Raw genomic sequence first — 22,264 nt, forward strand, 5'->3', positions numbered from 1 at the left:
ACCATTGAGTCAGATTTTCAGATTGGGGTGGAGTGGGAATTAAATTGCTAAGATCAAATTGATAGTCTTCTCCAAGCAACCAGGCACCTTAGATTTTTGTAGCTTTCTATGACACCAGATTAAATTTCCATTTTCCTCTAGGTAAAGTTTAGAGTGAGCTCTCACCATCCAGTATGTACTCCTCATTGTGACATTTTCACTACTGTGTTCCACATCCATCCCATCAAAGATTCATGTTTCAGGCAGGAAATGTAGCTTGAAAAGACAGATCTAAGTTATCATATTAATAAAGATGGATTAGAGGTTTAAGAGACAAATTATTGAAGCATTTTTTACCAGGATGAACCCAGATGAATTATTGTTTTTATCATTCTGGTTGAGGTTGACAAAAATAATGTTCTCTACTGCTATGACAAGCAATTTTATGTATTATTTGTATATTTATATCTTATAGATCCATTTTTGATATACTGAATAGACCATAAACATGCATTTTGCTTTGACTTGTAAAGTCTTTGCTTCTAATTTTAGATCCAGTTAAGTGCCATTATAATATAAATTATTTGTTGTAAAGTTATAACCACTATAACATAGTTTCTTGTTCATTGCTAATATACGTGTGTGTGTGTGTCTGTGTGTATTTAATTATATTAAATTTTGATATAATTTATATTGATAATGTATAATGTATTCAACAAAAGTAAACTTAGCAAATAGCAGTATTGCCAAACTTGTCACATCTTGGAAAAGCATGCAAAAAGGCTCTGGAGTGGTTAGTACATTGATCTGCACTGTTTTTCAGGGCCATAGACTGGGAAGTGGAAAACATCCCAGAAAACAAATGCCAAAATACATCACTTCTGCCTCCAAGAAAACTGCATGTGGGATCCAGGTAATTATTAAAGAGTCACGCTTGACTCAAGGGCATTTTTACTTTTACCAAAAAATAAATTATTTTCTACCCGTAAACCATGAAACCCACTGAGCACATCAGGAAGTGGTCACTTTAAATGTGCATTATGTTTCATTCCACTGATTCATACACACACAGAGTGTTTCTCAAACTGAAATTGATTGAGAAGTTTTGGCTGAACTGTAACCACTGTTGTTGGACCTCAATAAAAGCAGCTATATTTGCACATGTTAAATGTAATGAAATTTTGTGCTTCAGAATGTAAACTGATTGCTTATGGGACCTTAAGGGTCAGTAAGCAATTTGAATGCCCATGTACAACACCACACAATATATTGGGTGAGTTACAAAATCCAGAATGGTAATCATTGAACACAGATTATTGTGAATAAGAGATTTAATGACTTGATTTGATGAATGACAGACTTGACAAAAATGGCAAATCTTATCATATTGCTAAATATGTTGCTCAACTAAGCATTGCAAACTAGCTATGTAGCTCCCTCCCTTGGCAATTGCATTGCCTTTTTGAGACTCTTATTTGCAGTAGCAGCTATGCCAGTTTGTAAACATTTTAGGAATTCAGGTGTGTTCTGGATCATGGTATCTATCATAATTGCACATTGTTCTCCAATTAAAGGCAGAAAAACCTGATTAACATACATTTGTGTTTATAATAATCTGTACTTAAATTCACACTGTACAGCTATTGTGAATCCATGCAGTCTAATGGATTTATTCTTACAGACTTAAAACACATACGTAGGTCTATGTTTCTGCCATCTCATTTCCAGGAGGATTCTTTCTAAAAATTACACTTTGCTTCCTTTCTGGTAAGGAGTGGATTGTACAAATTCCATACATTTCATTGGGTCATTATTTGTCTGGATTGACTTTCGGTTATTGATTACTAATCCTTGTTTGGTAGTAACCTGGAAACACTAAATGTACTAAAATATGATAGATTAGATAGATAAATGGACGGACGGATGGATGGATGATAGATATATTGTATCATAGTGACCCTTGTACGATACTCACCTGTGTTTGATAGTAACCTGGAAACACCAAATGTACTAAAAGATGATAAATTTAAGAATCTTTCACTGCTTGATAAGATTATTTCTATAATCAATTAACCATTTACTTTTGGGAGTGTTTCTTTTTCATTCTCAGTTATCTAGTGAGTATCAGTAATAATGTTTCTTGTTTCTTACACTTTGTAAAGCCAGCATGAACATCTGCCATCCCCCTTTTCATGCTTTAATCTGCATTGAACGACCATTATTTTACTAGCAAGCAAAAATTAATGATATTATAATGATATAGATATAGGCCTACATGGAGCTGAAAATGACCTGATTTCTTTTTTAGTGTATTTATTAACTCTGAAATCTATGGAAACCAAATAGGATCAAGAATAGGAATCCAAAACTAGTTTCAAAAGGTTGGTTAAATCCATATGAAATGTAGTAATCACATGAGGAAACTCAATATTATTACCATGAATGAAACCACTAGTTAAATCTCATAAATACAAATAAATGTATATTTTTGATAGTGTGTACAATGGAACTTAGATATCACCCAATCTCAGAAAAAGAAATGCATTATTAAAAAGGGAGAAAAAAGATAGCAAAAGGGATATAAAGTATTTAGGTTCATTTGTTTTTGGAGGAAATACAAAATGCTAGTCATTATCCATAAAGCTTCCTATGCTGGATTTGAGAAACTATTTCTTTCCACATGACCTTTCCACATCTCTCTCTCTATATGTGTGTGTGTGTGTCTGTCTGTCTGTCTGTGTGTGTGTGTCTGTCTGTCTGTGTGTCTGTCTGTGTGTTTTCGTAGATTTTCGTAGTACAGGTATGCAGGTTTTGATGTATTCGGGTCTTTTCCCATGTAACATTGAGAGTATCTTGGCGACGTTTCATCCTCAGGCTGGTGTCTTCGGCCTTGTGCCTGAGCTCACATATATGTATATGAGAGAGAGAGAGAGAGAGGGAGAGAGGGAGGGATGGAGGGAGAGAGAGAGAGAGGGAAGGAGAAAGAGAAAGAGAGAGAGTGAATTAATAAAATATATGAATCTGAAAAGATGCTACCAGGCTAGTCTATCTTTTGGCTATTATAGAATAACATGGTTCTCCTCTTATAAGGTCATCTGTGGGAATTCATGTGATCAACAGTTTAACTGTTTCTAAATGCCATTTTCAATTGTTTTTAATATATTTTGTTGGTTAAATCTAGTTTTAATATCTGTGGTACTATGTTATATTCTTATCTGCCAAAGCAACTAGTTGACAGTATAGTGAATTGATGATATTTTTGTATAAAATTGAAATATGTTAATTGTGACAAGTTTAGCAATAATGACTATTAATGGAATTTAGTTCCCTACATAAATTGAAACATTTATATTCCTGCGGTCATTTTTAAAATTCTAGGCAGCTCATAGTAAAAATATCTATGTAGTTCATCATAAAGCTCTAAAACACTGAAATATAATATAAAAAGTAGCAATGAAAGCAACCTAATGCAATGACAGCATAATTAAAAATCAATAGCTAATAAACAAGGAAGGAGGAGGATACACTGAAAGTTTTCTTGCAAAGAGAGATTTCAAACTACACCCTGAAGGTTCTTAGTGAGGAATGAAATGGGTGCATCCCCAAAATAAGGCTTAATCATTGAAAATGCTGCAGTATCCTAAACTATACTCCGATTAAGGAAATATCATTTTTAACAAGGCAGCAGAATATGACACTCCTGTGTGCTTCTTCATCTGTATCCATGTACGATTTACTGAAGGACATTTTCAAACTCTTCCTGATCTATATGAGTATCTTCATTGTATTTATATCAGTGATGGTGAACCTTTTAAACACCAAGTGCCCAAACTACATGCATGCGCATCCCCAAACTGAAAAGTGTGTGCACACACGAATGCGTGCATGCACAGGCACGTGTGAATGCACAGCAGAGACCTGAAGACTAGCTGACCAGCAGGAGGCAGGGCATCCCAACACCGGCAGCATGGCAAGAGGTAAGATCTTTTTCTTTTGTGAGCTTCTGTTTCACCGTTTGCAGGGAAACAGAAGTTCACAAAAGAAACACCATGGAGATCTGACCTGGCCAACGCCATGCATGCCAGCAGAGAGGGCTCTGCATGCCACCTCTGGCATGTGTGCCATAGGTTCACCATCATGGATTTATATTGACTATTCTCAGGTCTATGATAATGTCTTGGGATGCCCAAAGATGTCAGAAGGAGAACAAATGCATAGAGGAAGGAAAAAGAGTAACATGTACTTCCCTGACTCCATGCTACAGAATTATGAATTATGGATGTACTGTATTATCACCTGAATTATGGATGTACTGTATTATGTTTGATTGCTGAACGAAAGTTGTGTTTTTACTATTTTTCTTTGTTCACATTTTGTTTTGTTTTTTTGACACTGGACCCCCCTCCCTTGTGGTTGTAAGCCGCCCTGAGTCCCCTCAGGGAAAAGGGCGGCCTATAAATCCCAATAAACTCTAAACTCTAAACTCTAAACTCTAAACTCTTATGCAGATAATTTCCTAGACATGTTTAAATGGTGGTTGCGCCCTGATCTGTCCCATCTTCCCAGCTAATGTACCTGTGATTTTATCACACAATCACTACCTTCTTCTTTCCTTTCTGCACTTCTTCTCCCTCACTGACACTTATTTGTTAAACCCAGGTATGGTATTGAGTTTTCAATTTGATCTGGCTTTTCACTTTCACCTTCCTTCTATAAATCTTCGTTACCTAAATAAAACAGTTCAAGAAGCCTGTCTGCTTTCAAACACCTGAAGGGTTTTATGGATTGACCTTTCTAGTGCTAAATGAATTTGGGGCCTAATTGGGCACTGCCAAAGAATTAGCTAAAGGCTAAACTGTTGCAGGGCTTCTTGGCTTTGGAGATTGATCTTGAGAGATACATTGTGGATTCATAAATAAGTGGAATTTATTGAAAATGAAATAACATCATTCTGAACTTGTGGATTTTGTTCAAACTAACTGACATTCATGGGTTTGGTTTGGCTGGAAGCTGATTAAAAATGTCTTGGCTATAGGTGCATACATAAAAACATAGAGTTTTGAAATACCTCAGGTATTCCAACTGCTGTCTAAGATAGTTTAGTTTCCCAGTACCCTGAACTATACTCTGATTTATGCAAGACCGTTTTTACAACTCCAGCTATATACAGCAAACATATTGAACCAATTCCTAATGAACTGATTATTTAGCTTAGCATTTTAACTGCCACATTTAACATCCTTTCACCCTCATAAAGATATTGAACTACAAAGGAGATTATGGCTTCCAGGCTGACTGTGACATCCTTTAAAATTAACCCAGGGATTTAATCAAAAGGCATAACCATAAACAACAATGAATTAAAATCAGGAAACAGATTTATGCTTGATTGCTGTTTAAAAAGTTGAAGGAGGTGTTGCTGCAATGGTAAAATGATTAAGACAGTTGTCTGTTATATTCTCAGCTTCTGTGCTGCTATATAATTGGAAATATTAGATCTTCAAGCCTGCAATTTATTTTCTGCAATACTTGTTAACATTTGCCTAGCATAGTTGTGGGAATGGTTTAGTGAATTTCTGAAAATACAAGTAACCTATCAAGTCTCTTCCAACTCAACTATTCTATAGAAAAGGGGCAGTTCGAGGTAAGAAGATTCATTAACTCATTTTTTTTATTCTGCAATTCCTCAAGACCCTAAAATGGCAGACCCTATGCATTCTGTCCCATATTTTTTAATCACAGTAACCTTAAAAGACAGATTGAATCATAATGACTGATCCAGAATTATTAAGTGACTTCCTGTAGCTGAGGATGGATTTGAATCTGGCCCTCCCAAATACAAACGATGGGCTACATTAGCTACAGTCCCATTCTTGATAGCAAATATTATCCTCTGTGGCAGAGGTGATATTCATCAGGTTCTGGAGAACCAGTAGCAGAAATTTTGAGTAGTTTAGAGAACCAGTAAATACCACCTCTGACTGGCTCCGCCCCCATCTATTCCCTGCTTCCAAAGTCACAGCTGATAGGGAGGGAATTGAGATTTTACAGCATCCTTCCCCTTCCACACCCACCAAGCCATGCCCACCAAGCCACGCCCACAGAACCAGTAGTAAACATTTTTGCATCCTACCACTGCTCTGTAGCCAGGAACTGTTCAGCATTCCTATAGCTACAGAACTCAGGGGGTCCTCAAAACAACACATGGCACGGCCATAGCAATCGGCAGTCATGCTGGTTACCTCAAAATATATTGCTCTGAGAAGTATAGTTGGCAAGGCAACAACATTTATTTATTTATTTATTTGAATGTATTATTCCCCCAATTCCTATGTGGCTTAGGCATATACCATGGTGGCACAATGGTTAGAATGCAATACTTCAGGCTGACTCTGCCCACACACCAGATGTTCAATCCTGACCAGCTAAAAGTTGATTCAGCCTTCCATCCTTTCAAGGTTGGTAAATTGAAGATCCAGATTATTGGGGGCAATTATGCTGACCTTGTAAACATTCAGAGAGTGCTGTAAAGTCTAAGTATTATTGTTATTCCTTTGTTATAATGATAGAGATAGACAGACAGACAGGCACAGTTTGATACATAGATACATAGGTACCCAGAGAAACAGATAGGGTTTGATGTATACAGAGATAAACAATACATAAACACCAATCTCTGCAATATCCATGTGCAATATTTCTTCAGAGCTTACCTAATCACATGTAATTCTTATCATAGATAACTTTTATATTCCTCAGGAATGGGCAATATATATTTCAGCATATTTTAATTTGTCTGAAACCTATCCAATCCTTACCATTGGCAGGGAGATGACGTGGGAAACATCTTGAAATGCCACATACATACTCCATCATCCGTTTATTTGTCTCCCTCTAGATCAAGGTTCGGCAACCTTAAACACTCAAAGAGCCATTTGGACCCATTTCCCAAAGAAAATAAAAGACCGGAAGCCACAAACCCCTTCCGGTGCCTGACTATTTCCTGAGTGGCTACAAAACTAACATGTATTTGAATTAAACACTCTCGTTTTTTCTGAAACTTTTATTTTCTTGGATTTATCCATGGTTGGTCTACTGGAGATTGAAAAGCTCAATAAATTGCATGCCAGCGAGTAGCACATTGGTGGTTGTGACATGTATTTTGAGTGACAGGGAGCCGCAGCAGAGGCATGAAAAACCCACATGCAGCTCCAGAGCCATGGTTGCTAACCCCTGCTCTAAATCTATAGAGAGAGCCAGTTTGATGCAGTGATTAAGGCATCAGGTTAAAAATCAAGAAAAGGTGACTTTTCTAGTGACAAAGCCATCTGTGTTACCTGAGCCAGTCACTTTTTTTTTCAGGATGGAAGGAAACAATGGCAAATCACTTCTGAATAAAACTTGCCAAGAAAACTGCAGGCATGTGTCCCGGCAGTCTCTGAGAATCAGACAGGATTGAATAGAGGAAGAACAAAATCCACAGGGCAACTTCTGCAGACTTAGAATAGGTTTGTAAATCATAAGGCGAAATGTCATGCCTTCCACCAAATTACCTTCCATGTGTAGAGGCTCACAAAAATATTAGTGAGAAGGTATAATATGAGTTTTCTTTCCTTTTGTGGAAAGGGGCTGAATGCAGAAGTCATATGTGTGCAACACTGATTCTTATAAAGCTTTCACCCACTGTATGGATCAAAGACATGCTGTATATCTTCCGAAGGCATCTATAATGAATAAGATATGTTGCCTGGGAAGGAAGTGCAAGATGCCAGCTCTGGTCTGATGTGGTTCTCAAGCACATTCATTTTCCTTATATATTTTACAAAGATTATTGAAATTCATGCCTGATTTTTTTAAAGGGGGAGGAAAGTGTTCATTTTCATATAGTATAAAAATAGCATGTTGCTGTAGCAACAGCTAAACCTCCAAAATATTTTTTTTTAATACTCTGGCTTTGATTTGAAAATAAAACTTAGATACTAGTGGTGACACATTAATCCATCTGTAGCAAGTGACTATAGTATGTACCTAAGGACAGGGTTGGGGGGGGGGAGCAACTTTTACCCATTTAGTAATTTTTAAGGAAGCTACACTCCAATAACTGCTCCAGAAGCTTCTCTGCCAAGTAGATAATAAGCTTTAAAATAATCATTTCCGCAAGTGCCTGATCCAAGTTCTCATTAAAGTGTTTTGTCTTCTCTGTCATTTAATAGGTTTTGACCTGGCCACTGCTACTGCTCTGGTTCCTTTCTTTCGTTCTTTTAATGCACTTGCTCTCTAATTCAAGTTAAACACATTTAAATTTTGTTGATTTAAAACTTTGGCTGACATTCTCCCATTGTCCATAAATGTATAATGTTAGAGCACTGCTTAGAATATTTTCCTTCCTTCCTTCCTTCCTTCCTTCCTTCCTTCCTTCCTTCCTTCCTTCCTTCCTTCCTTCCTTCTTTCTTTCTTTCTTTCTTTCTTTCTTTCTTTCTTTCTTCCCTTCTTTCTGTCTCTCTCTCGCTCCCTCTCTCCCTCTTGCTCTCTCGCTTTCTTGCTTTCTCTACCAGATTATCAGAAGTGGATCTCTCTCTCTCTCCCTCCCTCCCCTCCCTCTCCTTCTCCCTCTCCTTCTGCATTCCAAGAGAATAAAATAAGAGTTGTTCCTAGCCAGCCACCAAAGCAGCCACTAGAGAAACTGCAGCCCATTTCTGGATTAAATGGTTTTGTATCCCATTTTCTTTCATTCATTCTTCAGGGTGTTTGTTCCTAGCTCTCTCAATTCAGTACATATATTTTTTTTCAAATGTTATGAAATTAATATACAGCCCTTGAAAAGTGCACAAATATATCAGGGATACAGCTCACAGGAATGCCCCCAGGGAGAGAGGGCAAGCAAGGGAAGGACCCTTCCGCTTGTTGATCCCTATTTGGGAACCCTTTGAGTATATATATATAATATAACTAAGTCAAGGTGGCAAACATTCATAATGCTTCTTTCGCCATCTATTTTTCCCACAATAACAACCCTATGAAGAGGCTTGGGCTGAGAGAGAGTGACTGGCTTTAGGTCACCCAGCTGCCTTTCATGACTAAGGTGGGACTAGAATTCACAGTCTCCTGGCTTCTAAACCTGGTGCTTTAATTACTAGACCAACTAGTTAGGTGTTTCTGTGTTTTCTTTTTTTTTAAAAAAAAAAGTCAAAGTACTTTTTGACTTTTTCACCCCACCCCATCCCCACCCCATCCCCATCCCCACTTTGTCTTTTGTTTGTTGCCCTTCTGACAGTAGAGAGAACAAGTTGAAAGCAATTGATGGAATGAAAAAGACCATAGGAAAGAAGAAAGAATTACAGTGGTCCCAAGAAGGAGCTTTGTGAGTCACAGCACAGGAAATTCTGCTTGCACCAAATACAAGTTTTCTGCTTGGACGGATGGGATGTTAATTGAGTGTGTGAAATGTACTCATTTTCTTTGCATTTCTGATTGCACTCCAAATTATCAAGTGTCTAAACATGCTGACCTTCATGCCACATTATAAAACTCATCTGATGAACCAGATTTTTTTTTAATTCAGAAAATGCTAATTAGGAAACTTTGTTGGTTAGCCACAGTAACTGAAAAGCTATTTTATTCTTTATTCGCCTTCATTAAAATTGATTTAGGATGTAATTAGTGATGACCTTTATATAGTTATTTTTCCTAAGTGTTCTTATGGATTGATCAATAGGATTGTGTGACAACAAAGCACTGATAACCATAATTGGAGAGATAATAAATGGCTGACCAGAAATAAATGAGTTTCTAAACATGAAGAAAATGACCAGTTGGGAAATCAAACTTGAGATGCTGAATTCTGAATCCTCACTCTATAAAACAGCCTTCTCTAATCTAAATATTCAAATAGTTAGACTTAAATTTCACAATTTTTACAAATGACTCTTATCTCAGGGTTTGACATTCCACATATTTGGAAATATTTGAAAAGTCTAGTGTGATCAAAGCGTAAATAATAATAATAATAATAATAATAATAATAATAATAATAATAATAATAATAATAATAGCAGCAGCAGCCGCAGCAGCAGTAATAGTAGTAGTTCTTAAGGCCAATTTTTCCATCTCATTCCTAGATCCAGAGTTGTTGCTTATCTACAACTAACAGCAAGGTTTTCTTGTGGAAAGCTGAATAAACAGAATATGGAATTTGATACCACATTATGGACTAATAGTTGCCAATTTAGACCAGTGTAGAATTGAAACTAGTGTAGAAGAAGCATATAGTCATACACATTTTGTCTAGCTTTTTACTGATGTATACATTTTCATGCCTTTTCTTCAACATAGTACACTGGTTTTCTACAATGATTGCTTTTAGAGGGAGAAAAAAAGCTTAGTCATATTCTCTCCGTCTGTTAAAGGAGATACAAAATGAGAGAATTTGTATTCCCTCTATTTAGTAGAGAGTCTTGGTGTGTCGAGGAAGGACAACAAAACAGATTCCTTCCATACAGTGCACAACAGAAGCCTGGTTTTAATGCCTCCATGCTGTGGCTTCTGATGCTTCCTTAACAAAATCTGCTCACTACAGTTTGCTGGAATGGCTGCCATATGCTATTTTTTTATCTGCTCTTATAAATTAATCGCCTAGGTGCATTGAGGGAATTTGAAGGAGCTTTTCAGTTATTTGCACTGTATATCAAATAAATTGGAACTTTCAGAAGTGCATAATAATTTGTACTCGACTCCACTTAAGCTTCAGGAATCTTTTCTGATTTGTTGAAAAGACCTCCACTTCCTGCCACCCCCTGCTTCTTAATTTATTTTGCTCTGCTTTCACAAATGTTTTTCTGATCATTTCTGGACTGTCTTTCTTCCATTTTGTCGTAACTAACAATCTTTTTCATAACAGATGGCATCGCACACATTAATGTGTAGAAGAATGTCATCAGCATGTTGACTTCATGAACTTTAATTGACTATTATTTAACCCATAATCTATAGCAGGGGTCTCCAATCCACTGGGCCAAGGACTTGTAGATTTCCCTGGTTGTGAATCGAGCCATGCAAGCAGCAGGCGAACATGTAAAGCTTAATTTGTTCATGCACGGGATTAAGTTGTATGTGTGAAACCATCCCTTCCCTTCTGCCACCGCCACCTCTGCCAGTCTGTGGAACCAAAAAAGTTGGGGACCACTGATCTATAAAGTATTCTTCATGCTTGAATAGGTTAGAAAATTATTGTGACTACTAAGTCTGCTTGCTGGAGAGTAATATCTATTGTTCTATTCTGATTTTCCTTCCCTAGCTATTTAAATAAGCTATTTAAATAAAGCTATTTTCCATGCCCTAAAATTTGTGAAGAACAACAATTGGTCTCATTTGTTTGGAACTTAGAAATGGGCTTGCTTGGCCAGGCTACTTGCTTTTACATGTATAGTTATGCGAACAATATTCAACCTACTCTTCATCTTTAAAGACAAATTCCCAAACAGGGACCATTTAAAATGATTTACATCAAATTAAAAACCATTTAAAACAATAATTTAGTTAAAGGGATCTTAAAATAACTCGCTTAAACCATTAAAAGCTTAAAAACTGTAATAATCATGTTAAGGGCAGAGGAATCAATTTGATTGCTTAAAAGATCCCTAGGATGGTTTTCACTTCCTTGAACAATGAAGAAGTTTCAAGTTTTAGAAAGAAAGCAAAAACAATTTTACATTTGCATCGGCGGTAAAACAGCAGCTAAAAGTAGAAGTAACACCAAGAAAGGGCAGGAACAAAAATACTCCTTATTAAAGTTCAGACTGTTACCACCACCATTGTATTGGCTTTACTCCCAAAAAGAAAGTTTGGACCTGGGCTGTGGGTGGACAGACGGTGACAATATTGTGTGATTATACCGAACCCCCACAGGACCTTTTGACCAGCAACTCCACGAAAGAAAAGAGGGGTAACAAGACCCTCCCCCGTATATTTTATTCGAACTGTAATCGGCCCCTAGCCATTTTAATTTTGAACATTAACAGCTAATTCGCCAGCTGAACCCGCACCTGAAATTTTAAACAACTGCGCAATTCTTGTAATTTCTTGCTTTTCTTTCATCTTTTTCTTCTTTCTTTGTATGGGATATGCATGAGATTTGCATGAGATGAATGAATGTCCCACTTTTTATATTCATATTGTTGTAAATTTTCTGTGTTTTAATCTTACGTGGGGACTGCTTGCGGGAGTGTATGAGTATGTGTGATTCGGAGGACCTGCCGGGAGTTGCGGGGGCCATGGGGGTGGTTGAGGGGACCAGAGACACGGGAGAGGGTCGGGGTATTGCGGTCGTAACAGGGAGGGGCAGATACGGCGGGGACTTTAGGGCTGGCCATTACCGGGGAAGGAGGGTTCGCTACGTCACAGAGATCCCTCCTTCCGGCCCTAGGAGTCCCACTCCAAGACCAGATGGCGCAAGTAATCAGGACCCTGGTCTCAGGCTGTTGTCGCTAAATGCCAGGTCTGTTGTACATAAAGCACCTCTCGTCCGGGACTTAATTTTAGACGAGAGGGCAGACCTGGCATGTATTACTGAGACCTGGCTGGGCCCAGAGGGAGGAGTCCCCCTTGTAGAACTGTGCCCAGAAGGATTTCAGGTGCTGCATCAGCCGAGAGCCCAGGGAAGGGGTGGGGGTGTGGCCGCGGTTATCCGGGAGTCGTTAGTTCCTCGTAGGGTCCCTGCTCCGGAGATTGTCGGGTGTGAGTCTTTGCTGTTAAAGTTGGACCTCAAGGGTCAAGTGGGTTTGCTGCTAACGTACCTGCCTCCCAACAGCGTTGCAGCGGCCCTCCCCTCGCTCCTCGAGTCGGTAGCCGAGCTGGCGATTGAGTTCCCTAGGTTGATGGTCCTGGGGGACTTTAATTTGCCGTCGCTCGGTGAAAACTCTGATGGGGCGCAGGAGTTCATGGCTTCCATGACAGCCATGGGCTTGACTCAAGTAATCCGAGGCCCAACCCATTCAGCGGGACACATGCTTGACCTCGTATTTCTCTCGGAGCAGTGGATGTGTGATCTTGGTCTGAGGGGGAGTGACATCATACCCCTGTCGTGGTCAGACCATTGCCTACTGAGGCTCGACTTCCGGAGGCCAAACCCCCACTGTAGGGAGGAGGAACCGACCAGATGGTTCCGCCCCAGGCGTCTTATGGAGCCAGTAAGGTTCCAGACAGAGCTTGGGGTTATTCCTGATACTTTCGCCCACAGTCCGGTAGAGACTCTGGCTGCTGCGTGGCATTCGGCAGCGTCAGAGGCCCTCGACCGGATTGCGCCACTGCGGCCCCTCCGAGGCGGCGGATCCCGGAGACCTCCTTGGTTCACCGAGGAGCTCCGGGAGATGAAGCGCCGGAGGAGATGCCTAGAGCACCGTTGGAGGTCCGATAAGTCCGCAGCGAACCGAGCAATGGTAACCACCTGCACCAGGGAATATACTAGGGCACTTAGGGCAGCCAAAAGATCGCACATAGCCTCCCTGGTCGCATCCGCTGAGTCCCGTCCAGCCGCCCTGTTTAGGATAACCCGCTCCCTATTGAACAAAAGGGAGGCGGGGGAACCCCTGCAGGGCAGAGCTGAAGAATATGCCCAATTCTTAGCGGACAAAATTGCTCGGTTTCGGACGGACTTGGACTCCACACCCGCAGTTCCAGCCGAGACTCAGGGGGATCAAGTTCAACAGCTCTGGGTTGAGTTTCAGGAGGTTACCCCCGGGGATGTGGACAAGGCCATGAGAGCTGTGAGTTCCTCCACCTGTGCTCTGGATCCGTGTCCCTCATGGCTGGTTTCTAACTGCAGTGAGGTGACACGAGGCTGGATCCAGGCGGTTGTAACCGCCTCTCTTCGGGAGGGGAACTTCCCCGCCACACTAAAAGCGGCGGTGGTGAGACCCCTTCTGAAGAAGCCATCCCTAGATCCAGCTGTCCTTAACAACTACCGCCCGGTCTCCAACCTCCCCTTTCTGGGGAAGGTTGTTGAGAAGGTGGTGGCCTTCCAGCTCCAACGGTCCTTGGAGGAAGCAGACTACCTAGACCCCTTCCAGTCAGGCTTCAGACCCGGTTACAGCACTGAAACCGCCTTGGTCGCATTGATGGATGATCTTTGGAGAGCCAGAGATGAAGGACATCCCTCCATCCTGGTCCTCCTTGACCTCTCAGCGGCTTTCGATACCATCGACCATGGTATCCTTCTGCGAAGACTGCGGGAGGTGGGAGTGGGAGGCACCGTGTTACGGTGGTTCTCCTCCTACCTCTCGGACAGGTCGCAGTCGGTGTTAGTGGGAGGGCAGAGATCGTCCCCAAGGCCCCTGAAATATGGGGTGCCGCAGGGTTCGGTCTTATCCCCCCTACTATTTAACATTTACATGAAACCGCTGGGAGAGATCATCCGTAGGCACGGGATTAGATACCATCAATACGCGGACGATACTCAATTGTATCTGTCCGCCCCGTGCCAAATCAATGAAGCGGCTGACGTGATGGACCGGGGACTTGAAGCCGTCATGGACTGGATGAGGATTAACAAGCTTGTGCTCAACCCAGAAAAGACCGAGTGGCTGTTGTGTTTCCCTCCCAAAAATTTGGCCATTAATCCAACACTCAGGCTGGGGGGTCAAATTTTACACCCCTCAGAGAGGGTTCGCAACTTGGGAGTCCTCCTGGATCCACAGCTGTCATTCGACCATCATATAGCGGCTGTGACCAGGGGGGCATTCGCCCAGGTACGCCTGGTGCGCCAGTTGCGACCCTACCTGAACCGGGAGGCCCTCACAACAGTCACTCGGGCCCTCGTGATTTCTAGGCTGGAATACTGCAACGTGCTCTACATGGGGCTGCCCTTGAGGTGCATCCGGCGACTTCAGTTAGTGCAGAACGCAGCCGCGCGAGTGATCGCGGGTGCACCCCGATTCACCCGCATTACACCTATCCTCCGCGAGCTGCGCTGGCTACCTGTCGATCTCCGGATGCGCTTCAAGGTGCTACTGATCACCCATAAAGCCCTACATGGCAGTGGATCTGGATACTTGAGAGACCGCCTTCTGCCAATTACCTCCCTACGACCTATAAGATCTCATAGGTTAGGCCTCCTCCGTACTCCATCGGCCAGCCAGTGTCGGCTGGCAACTACAAGGAGGAGGGCCTTCTCAGCAGCGGCCCCGACCCTTTGGAACGAGCTCCCCGTAGAGATTCGTACCCTCTCCACCGTCCAGGCCTTCCGCATAGCCTTGAAGAACTGGCTCGCCCGTCAGGCCTGGGGATAAGGACCATTACCCCGCCCGAATGTTGTATGCATGTTGCCTATTATTTTATTATGTGTTGTCGTCTTAGTGCTGTATTTCCCCTTCCCTGGTTTCTGTGAGCCGCCCTGAGTCCCCCCAGGGAAAAGGGCGGCCTACAAATAAAATCAATTCTAATTCTAATTCTAATTCTAATTCTAAAGTCTAGGAGAAAAACAAAAACTTCAACTGATGCCAAATCAAGAAAAAAACTGTAGGCTATAAGAGAAAAATATTCCTGGAAAATCACTATATCAGAGGCATATTTTGAGTTGCCATTCAAAACGGATACAAATTCTTCACCAGATTTAGGATTATTCCAAATTTCTTCAGTGGGAGCAATTAACTAGTGGTTCTCAAAAACAGGACTCTTTACCTTAGGATCAACAGAGAACCACTACCAAAAAAATCTGTGGAAACACATCTGGAAACACCTCTTGAGATTTATGTGCAACCTTGCAGGGGGTAGCAAAAGTGCAAGAGACACCATTTTAAAAATCAGCTAATAGCTTTATCTGACTGATGGCAGGAAGTTACTTGGGAGCCCAAGAACTTTCTTGGTCTTCTCTTACCTCCAGATGTCCTGGACTCAAGGGATAATTAAGAAGGCATTCCATATTTCTAGACCACCCTACAATTAAAGAATATCTCATTTCACCTATCACCACTTTTCTAAAATTATCTTCTTCTTTGGAAGAAGGTTCCCAAGCAAACTCTCTTTCACCAAGCTGAACTCTTACATTATAGAAGTGCTGGAGAATTTCAGTCAGGTAATAGTTGCCGTCCTGAAACAGATTCTAGTGAAAAGGAAGCTTTATATTTTCTGACATGTTCCAAAATCAACCAGGGTACTGTGACATCCTTCGGTTCTGTGAGAGTTCACTAGGATTTGATTTCTTTTTTTTAAAACAATAATTGTCCAGTCACCAACACTGGGTTGGTCCACTGAAGCATAAGCAGGCCTTGATTAGGGGAAGCAATTGTTCTGAAATAGAAGAGTAACAAATGATGGGAGGGATGAAGGGAAGGAGAAAAGCAGAGAGAAATGTACTGCTTAGCAGCATGGTGCCAGAGTATACCTGTTTTCTGCAGGTGCAGTGGCCTTAGGAAAGGCTGTTGCAGGCAATCTAAGAGCTGTGCTGGCCTGGGCACACTGGCAACATGTATCACCTACAAAGGTGGTGGGGAAGAGGCAAGGAAAGGGGAAATGGAGGTGGTAGTGGACGTTTTTGGATAAAGGTGACAAGATTCAGGACAAGTTGAGAAGTACAAGTGTTGGAGGTGGCAAATCATCATCCCCCCTCTAGTTTTGTAAAAGAGTCCTTGGAAAACAGGGGGGAGGAAGGGGAGAGAAAGGAGAAGCTTCATTTAAGAAATGAAGTACATGAAACAAATACAATAATTTTGTAACTTCTGGTTTATATTTGAGCCTGAATGTACTATAGTTCCACGAAGCCTGAAAAATATTTCAACAGTTCCTCCAGGCTCAAAAGATTGAGACAGACTGACATATAAAAATAGGCTCTCAGCTCTTTTCCCTGCCCTCATCTTTTTTGTTAATGCAACTTAGGATATGATTAATTTATCACGGCGCTGGTTGACTGGTAAGTGCAACTATCATATCTGCCCATGCCCCATTTCCCTTTTACAACATAATGCCACAATTTAAGCCAGGGAGACTATTTAATGAGAAGGTAATCTAGTGTCTTCAAAAGGAAGAAACAAATTATTCAGTCCTTTGGTTTTTGCACAAAGCAAATGGAGTGTGTTACACCCTGTTTTAAAAAGAAAAATACCGCCAAGGTACTTATTATTCTGCTGTTCAGCCTATCTCTATAATAATATATGTATTTCATTTGGTACAATCTTTATTCAGAACAATGTTGGATTTCCATTTAAGTGCAGTTCTGAAGGTAAAAGTATCAGGCAAAAGTAATGATGCAAAATTTCATTTCTATGCTCCCCATGACTTTCAGAGCAATTTGCTATCCTCATCCAAGTTATCAAATAAACCTTTCCCCTCTTCTGTTATCTCTGTAAATCTTCACTGTATTGTGAAAAATGCTACATGGGATCTCTTTGCCCTATAGTTCATCTATTGTTTTTAAAAGCACTAGTGTCACAGCATCCATAATTATTTCAATCAGAAGTGGAGTAGGAGAAGCAATAAAAGCATAAGAAATAGTGTGGACTGCATTGTGAGTCTTTGAGTCTTTGTAGTTGGAGGAGGAAGAGAAGGGCACCTTAGAGGTATAAAGTGTAGGCAATTGCACACCTCTAAAACCCGGTGCTGCTAATTAAGTACAGATAGTTCTCAACTTAAACCTTCACTGAACACAACACTTTTGTTGCAATTCATTGTGATTTGAATCATTGCGACCATGGGGCCTCTTCACTCAATGATAGTGATCCTAATAATCCTCCAAATTATGATTGCTAAATGACCATTGGGTCATTATGCAGAGGACAGGGTACCTCAGGGGATGGGAAATGTCCTGGCAGGTTTGATGCAGGTCCAGGCCTACATAATATTTCAGGCTGAGGCCCACACTGTGGCACCCACCCACCCACCCACCCCAAACACAGACAGCTCACACATGGCCTGAGCCAGGTCTTCTAAGGCTTTCTCCACCCTTCAGGCACCCCCGATCTAGCCGTACTCTTTGGCAGCACAAAGTCTGGTTTTTTTTAGGGGGGCTCAATTTGCTGCAACCACCCCAGGCCTTGACTTCAGCCCTACTGCTGCCATTGCCACTCAGAATTCTACCTTGCACTATTCTCCAAAATACACAAGCCTTGGGGAACCGTGCAATTCCTCCCCAGCCCCAGTATTCCCTAGGAAATACCAGGTGCCACTTGCATTCAGATGGTTTTCTCTTTTGGTTCACAGGTCCCTACAATCTAAGGTAGCTCCAGGTTGCACCAGGTCTTCTTTCTTGAACTGGCTTTGGAGCATGTTCTTGTGCAGCTTCTGGAGGCTCCAGAAGCCACACAAGGGGGATTTACTCTTGTGTGACCTCTGGAACCTGCAAGAGAGGACATGCTCTCATTTTGCTCCAGAATCTCTAGTGCTCCCATGCAGTTTTCATAGGTTCTACAGATCATGAAAGAGCATGCCCCTTGCATGCATGATTTCTAGAGCTCTGGTGACTGTGCAAAAACATGTCCCATTTTTGCATGGGTTCTGGAGACTCCATAATTCAAGTGAACAGACACCATGTTCTTGTGGTGGCTCTGGAAATGCGCAAATGCATACATCTCTCAGGCAGCTTCTGGAAACATTAGAACCCATACAAGAACATATTCTGAAGCTGCTTAAGGAAAAAAAGGCCTAGTGTAACCAGAGCTGTCTCATACACTTTAGAGGAGCTTAGATAGGGAGTTTCAGTCCCCATTGTCATAAGGCTGGGTGCCCTGCAAAACACCCTAATTTTGCTCATGTGAATGTGGGAGCATTGCAGTAGTTGTAACTTTGACTACCCGTATGTACTATACTAAAGATACTGTAGTACCATTTTCTTTAAGTCAGAGTTACCTTACAGAAGTCAGAGTCCACTTCTTATAATTATTTCTCATTGGTCAAGCTAACTTGACTGTTATTAGAACATATGAATATTTGCATGGCTACAGACACTTCTCCTCTGATCTGAATAATTGCTATGGATGCTATGACACTGGTGCTTTGACAGAGCTTCTGGAATTATTAGATCCCAAATTTCACAAGAAGTATTAACCTACTGTTTGAAATGGTGAGGCAGTTATATCACACACAAATAAATAGCCCGAGAAGAGTCAAGGGATTGCTCACATAAACATGTCTCAATTTAATCAATATTCTTATCTGTTGTTTCTCTGCTACAAAGTCCATTTACGGTGTGCATGTGTTTTAACTGAGTACCTTAAATTCCAGAGAGAATTTTCTTTAGCAGTCTTTCTCAGCCTTATGTTCTCTAAATAGGTCAGACTGAAACTTTGTCGTCCTTTTCTAACCTGATCAAGATCTAAGATGTATGGAGATGATGGGAATTAATGTCTGGTGTATCTTGAAGGCACAGGCCTAGATGTGCTTATTCCTAGTATTCAGATCTTGGGAATGATGTTAGTACAATGTCTGTTAATGGCTGGACAGCTGTTTATATTGCATCTTTGAATTAAATTCCCTCCTTTGCAGTAAAGATTTGGTGAGTGCTAATCTGTTGGAAATCAGACGTGCCATTGCAGTGTTTTAATTTCTTTAGTATAGTATACCTAATTAGGTATAGTGTATTTACTTTAGGTAGCCAACAATAAAGAGAGCAACTTGCAAGATGCACAGTCCTTGGCTCAGTTTACTAATTACAAGAAAATCTAATAGGAGCAAAAATAGTTTATATTTTTCCAGTGATAATGAAAAGCTGGCCCCATCCTTGATGTCCTTCAAAACTTGGCTACCATACCTCAACAAGCTTTGAGGGTTTAAAGGAAATGATGATTTAATAAGGTGGTTACATTGTTGTCTAATGCTTTCTTCTAGCCTTTTAATAATAATATTGTTTTATTTGTTGAGATTTTTTTAATATTGATCATTTTATAGTTTGTTAGTGTAATGGCCCAGTTGGAGGTACTGATCCTACTTCTAAGCCTTGTCCAGTTTTCTTGTTCCTTCTCCAAATTTCATTAAGAAGCACATACCCAAGCCATGCTGGAACTCAGCAGTTGATCATTTCTCTAACTAAACAGGCGTGGTGCTCATCAGAATTTCATGGAGCTTAACATAATGAACTGAATAATTGCAACAGCTTTTGCCTTGGCACTTTCCCATTATTAGAATTCATTGGGGTCTAAGATTCACTAACTGAAATACTGACTTTGCCAGACTAGATTCGGCTTCACCTTCCCACTGTAGCATTCTGATCTCTAGAAATAACAGTCATTTAGTCATTTCAGCACAAAATATGCTAGCAATCCCGACAGCTGTCAGTGCCACCACCACCATTCCTGCAGCTAAGAGCCTGGGATGGTTCACTCAATCACCTTGCAAGGAGGTTACATAAAGAATAGCAGCAAGATTTTGCAATACTAAATACTATTTCTAAAATTACTTTTTTCTCCATTAAATCCAGGGGTCTGTGGAATACAGAAGAGTGTATCATATAGGCTTTATTTATACACACATGCCAAATGACACAGGCCATTTACCTACAGATATCATAGTCAAGTACGAAAATAGCATATGCTATCAAACATATATACAGGAACTGCCATGATAAAACTTTAGTTGTATGTTCATTTTAAAATCTATCATAGCAAAAGCAAACAACCCCCACTCAAATTTATTTTATCTTTTTCTCCCCAAGTCTAGAATCAATCAATCTTTAAAACGCACCGGGTTTAGTTTTACACCAGTCATGTAGCCAATCTTATGGGAATTTCTTCTAATCTGTATTTTTCTGTTTTCTAATTAAGAAGCTACAGTATGTTGAAATTCAGCAGGGTGTTGTTGTTGTTTTTACACTTACTGTTGCAACTATCTTGCTTGCTTAGTTTAACTTTCCTTTTAAAAAAAAGCAGTTTACTACTTCTTAATATGTTAAAAATGGAGAGGAATACTAGCTCAAGAGAGAATTAATAACCAGCACAGACTTTGCCAACCATTTAGTAGATCTTTAAGCCTGTTTAAGTTAGTTTCCAGATTAAGGTTGATGGCAGCACCTATTCTTGACAAATCTAAGCAAGGTTGGAGCTGGCTAGTTCTTTTATGGCAGATTTCTTGAAAATCCCAGGATTGTAGATTAGACAACAATGTTGGGAAAAAACAACCTTGCAGATTCCCTCCAGTGTCTATTCTAGGGACACAGAATAGACACTGGAGAGATTGTCTATAGAAATCATTTGCTTTTATTTTTATTGCCCCCATCCCAAAGTAGAAAGATTGAAGAAGGGATTATAAGAAAGTAAGCATGCACACTGTGGGGAATACCCTGGTTATTTTGTATAGTGTGCTTGTGGGTACTGTATATTCCCTTTACTGCCTGTTTACTCTTTTATAAACCGTTTGTCTGCAAACGCTCCACTCTGCTGGTGGAAGAAAGGAGAAAACCAAGAGATTAAAGAAAAAAAGTGATTGACTAAAGGAACTGCTTGGGATTTTTTTCCTTCCCCCTGCCCTAACCATCCACTACCAATGTGCTGGTGCCAATACATTGATTTTGATGTGTATTTCCCATAGTGTGCCTATTTACCTTCTTGTAATCTCTCTCATATATATATATGTGTATGTATGTATGTATGTATGTATGTATGTATGTATGTGTGTATGTGTGTATATGTGTGTGTGTGTGTATTTAAAGTCACAAATACAACACATACGTATGTATGTATGTATGTATGTATGTATGTATGTATGTATGTATGTATGTATGTATATGTATGACAACTAAGTCAAAAGCTGAATATAAGAAAGAAGTAATTGAGAAGCGAGCTGAAAATTGGAAAAACAAAGCTATGCATAGCCAATACTTGAAAAGTATTGAAAGAAAAGCTGACCAAAAGTTAACTTAGAACTGGTTAAGATCAGGAGGACTGAAAAAAAGAAACAGAAGAACAAGCCTTAGCCACAAACTGCATGAAGGCAAAAATTCAACATGTTACCACCAACAGCAAATGTCGCCTCTGTAATGAAAAAGATGAAATAGTCGACCACTTGATCAGTGGGTGCAGCAAAATTTCACAAACTGACTACCTACAATGCCGTAACCATGTTGCTAAGATCATTCACTGGAAATTGTGCCAAAAGTTTGGATTTGAGTACAGCAAAAACCACTGGGACCATCAGGTTGAGAAGGTTTTAGAGAATGAGAAAGTCAAGATCTTGTGGGACTTCAGAATTCAGACTGACAGGCACTTGGCCCACAACACACCTGACATAACAATAGTTGAAAAGAATAAAGTATGGTTCATTCACATTGCAATAGCTGGAGATGCACAAATTGAAGATAAACAGCAAGAAA

General features: G+C 40.4%; 1 protein-coding gene across 2 annotated transcripts in view; it reads left to right on the plus strand.

Annotated features, from left to right (window-relative positions):
• Nucleotides 1-22,264, plus strand: part of LRFN2 (leucine rich repeat and fibronectin type III domain containing 2) — a 311,809-nt gene that overhangs the window by 153,334 nt on the left and 136,211 nt on the right. The window contains exon 1 of one of the 2 annotated variants that reach the window (XM_087717903.1): nt 805-892. The exons of the other annotated variant lie outside the window; for it this stretch is intronic. The gene's annotated coding sequence lies outside the window, so the exon portion shown is untranslated. Of the gene's footprint in view, nt 1-804; nt 893-22,264 lie in introns of those variants that run through there. 2 annotated transcript variants of the gene reach the window in all.

The sequence above is a fragment of the Thamnophis sirtalis genome, unplaced genomic scaffold, assembly GCF_051295495.1.
Source record: "Thamnophis sirtalis isolate CommonGarterSnake01/CBP01778 unplaced genomic scaffold, rThaSir2_p1.2 scaffold_6, whole genome shotgun sequence".
NCBI lineage: Eukaryota > Metazoa > Chordata > Lepidosauria > Squamata > Natricidae > Thamnophis > Thamnophis sirtalis.